This window comes from Chiloscyllium plagiosum, chromosome 5 (assembly GCF_004010195.1).
Source record: "Chiloscyllium plagiosum isolate BGI_BamShark_2017 chromosome 5, ASM401019v2, whole genome shotgun sequence".
Classification (NCBI taxonomy): Eukaryota; Metazoa; Chordata; class Chondrichthyes; order Orectolobiformes; family Hemiscylliidae; genus Chiloscyllium; species Chiloscyllium plagiosum.
The window spans coordinates 116,571,223-116,579,442 of NC_057714.1; positions in this window are offsets into that span (position 1 = coordinate 116,571,223).

Genomic DNA, 8,220 nt, shown 5'->3' on the forward strand with positions numbered 1-8,220 from the left:
CAACATGACCTCCCAACTCCTGTACTCAATACTCTGACCAATAAAGGAAAGCATACCAAACGCCTTCTTCACTATCCTATCTACCTGCGACTCCACTTTCAAGGAGCTATGAACCTGCACTCCAAGGTCTCTTTGTTCAGCAACACTCCCTAGGATCTTACCATTAAGTTTATAAGTCCTGCTAAGATTTGCTTTCCCAAAATGCAGCACCTTGCATTTATCTGAATTAAACTCCATCTGCCACTTTTCAGCCCATTGGCCCATCTGGTCCAGATCCTGTTTTAATCTGAGGTAACCCTCTTCGCTGTCCACTACACCTCCAATTTTGGTGTCATCTGAAAAATTACTAACAGATACCTCATATGCTCACATCCAAATCATTTATATAAATCCTTGTGGCACTCCACTGGTCACAGGCCTCCAGTCTGAAAAACAATCCTCCACCACCACCCTCTGTCTTCTACCTTTGAGCCAGTCCTATATCCAAATGGCTAGTTCTCCCTGTATTCCGGGAGATCTAAACTTGCTAACCAGTCGCCCATGGGGAACCTTGTCGTACACCTTACTGAAGTGCATATAGATCACATCTACTGCTCTACCCTCATCAATCTTCTTTGTTACTTCTTCAAAAAACTCAATCAAGTTTGTGAGACATGATTTCCCACACACAAAGCCATGTTGACCATCCCTAATCAGTCCTTGCCTTTCCAAATACATGTACAGCCTGTCCCTCAGGATTCCCTCCAATAACTTGCCCACCACCGACGTCAGGCTTACTGGTCTATAGTTCCCTGGCTTGTCCTTACCATCCTTCTTAAACAGTGGCACCACATTAGCCAACCTCCAGTCTGCCGGCACCTCACCTGTGACTATCAAAAATATAAATATCTCAGTAAGAGGCCCAGCAATCACTTCCCTAGCTTCCCACAGAGTTCTAGGGTACACCTGATCAGATCCTGGGGAGTTATCCACTTTATGCATTTCAAGACATCCAGCACTTCCTCCTCTGTAATATGGACATTTTTCAAGATGTCACCATCTATTTCCCTACATTCTATACCTTCCACGTCCTTTTTCACAGTAAATACTGATGCAAAATACTCATTTAGTATCTCCCCCATTTTCTGCGGCTCCACACAAAGGCCGCCTTGCTGATCTTGGAGGGGCCCTATTCTCTCCCTAGTTGCCCTTTTGTCCTTAATATATTTGTAAAAACCCTTAGGATTCTTCTTAACTCTATTTGCCAAAGCTATCTCATGTCCTTCTGATTTCCCTCTTAAGAATACTGCTATTGGCATTTTGAAATCCATTGTACAGGAGAACCCCAGCTTCTGTTGTGACACTACACATTCCTTACAGAAACTCAGCACCCATGAACTAGTCGAACCGGGAACATTTCTCGTCACAAAGGACATTTTGGCACTCTACACCAGTATCCCCCACAATTACGGCATCATGGCAACAGCCTCAGTACTCAACACCAACAACTGCCAATCTCCAAACACCATCCTACAACTCATCAGCCTTAGAATTAGAGGGGGTAAATTCAGAACAGAAATGCGGAGACATTTCTTCAGCCAGAGAGTGGTGGGCCTGTGGAATTCATTGCCACAGAGTGCAGTGGAGGCTGCGACGCTAAATGTCTTCAAGGCAGAAATTGATAAATTCTTGATGTCATAAGAATTAAGGGCTACAGGGAGAATGCGGGTAAGTGGAGTTGAAATGCCCATCAGCCATGATTGAATGGTGGAGTGGACTCGATGGGCTGAATGGCCTTACTTCCGCTCCTATGTCTTATGGTCTTATGGTCTTATCCTCGATCACAACGTCTTCACCTTTGACAACCAGTTCTTCATCCAGACACATGGATAAGCTATGGGGACCAAATTTGCACCCCAATATGTCATCATTTTCATGCACAGGTTTGAACAAGACTTCTTCCTTCAAAGGTCCTCCAACCAACACTATACACCAAATATATTGATGGAATTTTCTTCCTCTGGACCCATTGTGAGGAATAATTGAAACAACTATACAGTGATATCAACGTGTTTCATCCAACCATCAGACTTACCATGGACTACTCTTTAGTATCTGTCTCATTCTGGGACACATGCATCTCCAGCAAGGATGGACACCTCAGAACCTCACTCTACTACAAACCCACAGATAATCTCACGATGCTCTACTTCTCTGACTTCCACCCTAAACATAATTAAACAGCCACCCCCTATGGACAAACCTTACGCATACACAGGACCTGTTCAGAGAAAGAGGAACATGACAGACATCTCAAAGTGCTCATGGGTGCCCTCATAAGAACAGGGTATGATGCTCAACTCACTGACCGTCAGTTCCGACGTGCCACAGCGAGAAACTGTATTGACTTCCTCAGGAGACAGACACGGGCTGCAACCGATAGGATACCCTCCTTTGTCCAGTACTTCCCAGGAACCGAAAAACTACTCCACGTTCTTCACAGCCCGGAACACATTATCAATGAGGATTACCACCTCGCAAAGACCTTCCCCACACCTCCACTGCTCGCCTTTAAACAACCACCAAACCTCAAACGGATCATTGTCTGGTGGCAAACTGCCCAGCCTTCAGGACAACATTGAGCCTATCACAACAACCTCTGCAAGGTGTGTCAGACTGTTGACATGGATACCACCATTACATGTGTGGACACTTTCCACCATGTAAGCAGCAGGTACTCATGTGACTTGGCCAATGTTGTCTGTTTCATATCCTGAGGCATGGTACATGGTACATGGAACTACAACAACAGGTGAATGGGAAAGGCGCAACAATCACCAGGCAGGAGTATTCCCTCCCAGTTGGGGAACACTTCAGCGGTCTGAGGCATTCGACCTCGGACCTTCGGGTGACCATCCTCCAAGGTGGACTTTGGGACAAGCAACAACACAAAGTGGCCAAGCAGAGGCCTTTAGCCAAGTTCTGTACCCATGGGGATGGCCTCAGCTGGGTTCTTGGGTTCACGTCACACTACAGGTGACCCCACTACACCATACAGTCTCTCTCACACACACATACACACTCCTACATACTCACACAAACCTTTCTCATACACAAGCTCTCCCTCATATGCACATACATGCACCCCCTTCCCCCTGCAATCACACCCACGCACGCACCTTCACACAGGCCTTATACCCCATCACACTTACACACATCCTTGACCAAGCTTATACACACACATACTTTTTCACATGCATTCACACCCACACACTCACATGCACACAGTCACTGTCCCTCCTGCACACACACAGATAATGTTTATGGAGTGAATTTGTATTTGCAGAATAACACCTAAGCTTATACACACACACACACATACTTTTTCACATGCATTCACACCCACACACTCACATGCACACAGTCACTGTCTCTCCTGCACACACACAGATAATGTTTATGGAGTGAATTTGTATTTGCAGAATAACACTTTATTTTGCTCAAAAACTGCATAAATCTATGTAAGATTCTGTAAGTCCCACTTTAGAAATAGAAACAGTCTGACTCAATATTGGGACACAGAAAGAATTTAACCTCACACCTTTAAGGCACTGCCTGAGCAGAGATGGCACTTACTGTTGGAAAAGCTAAAGCTACCTTGAGAATGTAACTTAAAAGGAGTCCTGAAATTTACATATTAAATAACTGAAACTAGCATATCCCATGCTAAAAGATGAAAGACTTAATCTAAATTTGTTTAATATATCATTACAGCTCCATGACACTGTAACCTTTTTGCTATAAATTCTGTGTCTTATGATCCTGTACTCCACAATCACCTGATGAAGGAGCAGCACTTTGAAAATTAGTGCTTCGTAATAAACCTGTTGGACTAAATCCTGGTGTTGGTGTGATTTTTAACTTTGTCCACCCCAGTACAACACCGGCTCCTCCAAATCATGACTACTATCAAGTTTAGAAAAGAGAGTCATAGTAGTTATGAAGAAGGTAGACTTTCATATCCCGAAACATTGGTCAGTGGATGAAATGCTTAACCAGGCTGAAGAATGTACAAAAAGAGTTAGAGATTGGAAACTCTTTGGACAAGGCTTGGAATTAATAGGTAGTGCTACAGAAAGAAATGATAGGAAAGAGAAGAAATAGAAATGAAAGGAAATGTGCATGATAACTCTAAAGATAGGATTAAATTAAAGAGGCATAGGCATGGGGCCAGAAAACATTACATAAGGAACAAAGTAAAGTTTAGGAATACTCAAATATTATGTAAATGTAGGTGACAACAACTGGCTAGGGAATTAATGAGAGCACCATTGAACAGTTCTTGTCCACTGAATAAAGAAGATTTAGGGCAGGTAATTAGAGAGAAATTATTCATACCAAATGGAAAAGCAAATATTACTAGATCCACTACCTATAAGGACTTAACTCGGAAAGATTGACTTATGTAACCTGTTAGTATACAGGAGATTGGGGTAGCTATCAGTGGATTAAATCCAAAAACTGCAGCAGGACCAGTTGGAATGAATTTTAAAGATTTGCAATCTATTTATCAGGAGGCTGATAGTTGACGTCCTAGACTCTTTTCCTTTTGGATAAAGACAGGAGTCATTCCAGGCTGTTTAATAATGAGTAGAACTACATTAATTACAAAAACTAATGATGCAAAAAATTTTAAAAATATAGACAATTAGCGGCCGATCACAATTGGATCACTCCTACTTAAGATTTTTTACTAAAAGTTTAGCTAAAAGACTAAGTGAAGCAGTAGACATAAATCAACAGCAAAAAAGGGTTTTTATCCAGAGTTTCAGGGTACAATGAAAATATTAAAATTCTTGATAATATTACTAAAGAAGCGAAAAAGAATAAACAGAAGTTAGCTGTAGTCTTTGTTGATCTAGCTAAAGCCTTTGACTCAGTTGGGTATAAACGTTTACTAAAATCACTCCAACATGTATCTCTCCCTGAAGAATTTACTAAATTAATAGCTTATTTATATACAGGTAATATCACAAGTATAGAAGGATATAAGTGTAGGACGCCACTTATTAAAATAACACAGGGTGTTAAACAAGGTGATTCTTTATCACCCGGTTTATTCAATATAACTATGGATCCCCTGATCTGTACACAAGAAGAATTTAATTGGAAAATAGCTCGAATTAAGTGGAGAGATTCATCATTGTGCATCTTTAGCATTTGCTGATGACATTGCTTTGTTAAGCGGTTCATATACTGGAATGGCAGAGAATTTGAAAATAGTGCAGAAGTTTTGTGATAATACTGAGTTGAAGGTTAACATAAGAAAGACCAGGGATTTCATTTAATATATAAGAATAAAACTTGTGTTTATAATTATCAGAGAGAATGGAAATTAGGTATGCTAGATATCCAATATATTATCCCTGGTGAGATCAAGAAATATTTTGGTGCTAAATTTGATCCATGGGTGAGAGCAGATATGATAGATTGGGAGACTAAAGGAATGGATTTTAAATTTAAAGAAAGTGGTATTACGAATATGCAAAAAATAGAATTCTTTAAAACAGGTTTTGTCTCGCAGTTATATTATCATTTAGCTTTTATAGAGGCTTCCCAAAATTTATTACAGGAGTTAGATTTGATTATAAGGGGTTTTATTAAAGAGATCTACATCTATCACCATATATTTTGGATGGTATTTTGTACACACGGAATAGGGATTGAGGATTAGGAATTCCAAATTGGGTGTTCTAATACCTATTGCTATTATGAGAAGGCTTTTGGACATTCATTGGACAAAGTTATGCGTGCCTCCTTTAAATTTAATAAGGGAGATATTTTAGAGTAATTAATGGAATTAGGTCAACTACATTGTCTTCGATCCAGCAGTAAGTGGTTTGGATTTGAGGCATGAAATGAATTCAGATGAAAAAGAAGAAATTATAGTAGGTATTATGTTAACATTGGAAGTTGGAGACAGAAAGAGATGAGTAAGTGGATGTCTCTCCCTTGTCAAGGTCTAGGGACGCAGTATTTTAAAAATGATAAATTATCAAACGCTTGGATTTAGAACGCTGTACATATTAAGACATCTAAATTGATAAATATAATTCTATAACAAACTAATCTATATTCTGCAAGAACAGTTTTGACTCATGTAGACCACAGGTCAATAGGATTGTTGTAAATGTGAATTATCTCTGGAGACTGTACCCCATTTTTCTCAATGGTGTGTTAAGCATGTTAAGATTAAAATGCATGCTAGTCATAATAAGATCGTCGAGAAACTATCAGATTTTGTTGGTAAGCATGGATTGAAGATATAGTTAGAACTTCAATTGCATAATGAGAAAATCCAGATACCGGATTTGATATTCTAAAAATAAAAGGAAGTGTTAGTCGTGGATATTACTATAGATTTCGAAAATGAATCCGATTCATTGGAGAAAGCCTGGGATAAAAAATTGAGTAAGTATAGACATCTTGAGGAGAAAGTGAGGTCTGCAGATGCTGGAGATCAAAGTTGAAACTTTATTGCTGGAACAGCACAGCAGGTCAGGCAGCATCCAGGGAACAGGAGATTCGACGTTACGGGCACAGGCCCTTCTTCAGGAATCCTGAAGAAGGGCCTGTGCCCGAAACGTCGAATCTCCTGTTCCCTGGATGCTGCCTGACCTGCTGTGCTGTTCCAGCAATAAAGTTTCAACCTAGACATCTTGAGGAACAAGTGAAAGAATTAACTAATGGTGAAATATTCTCATTTTATGGCTTTGTTATGGGAACAAGGGGGAAATGGGCCATATGAACAATAAATTGATCGAACACTTGGGAATCCAGAAATTTAAAGTATTTTCTGAGGAGACCTCTAGCCTGACAATATCATTGACTCTGGAACTACTTTGAATATTTAATAACTTTTAGGATTTTATATAAATGGACTTCTTAATTGCTCTTAGGTTATTAGTTTTAGATATATTTTAGGAGTAATATTGTGATTTTATATTTGATATTTTAATATTTAATGTTTTAGTATTGCTTAATTGTTTGTATATATTTTAATTGATATTAATTTTAATCAGTAAAATTTAGGATTTTAGGTCACTATAAGGGTGATGTGTAGGGGGATATAATTGTAATTTCACTAGACACATCAAATTATGTTTTTCTGGGTAAAATAACTTGCCTAGTGGTTCTATAACTTTGGCTCTGTGTCCCTTCACTCGGTGGATAGTACCATCTCTGAATGTAGGTTTGCTTGCTGAGCTGGAAGGTTCATTTTCAGACATTTCATCACCATACTAGATAACATCATCAGTAAGCCTCCGGAAGAAGATTCATCCAGAGGCTCATTGAAGGTGTTACCTAGTATGGTGATGAAATGTCTTAAAACGAACTTTCCAGCTCAGTGAGCAAACCTACATTCAGTACCATCTCTTTTACATCTAGCTGTGGTTTCAGCATTGTAGTCATTTGCCGCCGACAAGCAATGTTAATACTCTGAAATTGCACTTTGTATTTTTATATATTTTAGTGTTTCAACATGCCAAGACTCTCTCCGCTATTGCACACTTGAAGCAGCTGCAGGGGGATCTAATGGGTGGCACCGTGGCTCAGTAGTTAGCACTGCTGCCTCACAACACAGGGTCCCAGGTTCGATTCCAGCCTCGGACTGTCTGCACGTTCTCCCTGTGTCTGTGTGGGTTTCCTCTGGGTGCTCCAGTTTCCTCCCACAATCCAAAGATGTGCAGGTCAGGTGAATTGGTCATGCTAAGTTGTCTGTAGTGTTGGGTGATTAGTCGGAAGGAAATGGGTCTGGGTGGGTTACTCTCCGGAGGGTCAGTGTGGACTGGTTGGGCCAAATGGCCTGTTTCCACACTGTCGGGAATCTAATCATCTAACCATGTAGAGACTGTCACAGATCTCCTGCAAAGGAAGTCTGGAAAGAGATGTAGTTGTTTTTGTTGAGGTTCATCCCGAGCAGCTCCATGACACAGGACTCTGTGCTGTACAAGCTGTTACCTGGGACACACACTGAGACAAACACTGACTGCGCCTGGAGCAGACTGGCACAATCCAAGATCCATGACTACTTGCTGAGGGACGCGCTAAAGCTTAAGGCAGCTGCCACCAAGAGGAAATAGGGAAAGACCATCATCTAAGGTCTTTCTGTCGAAGTACAATGGAGATTCATTCAGATATCAATGCCTCAAACATGTACATTGTATCTTACACAATTAA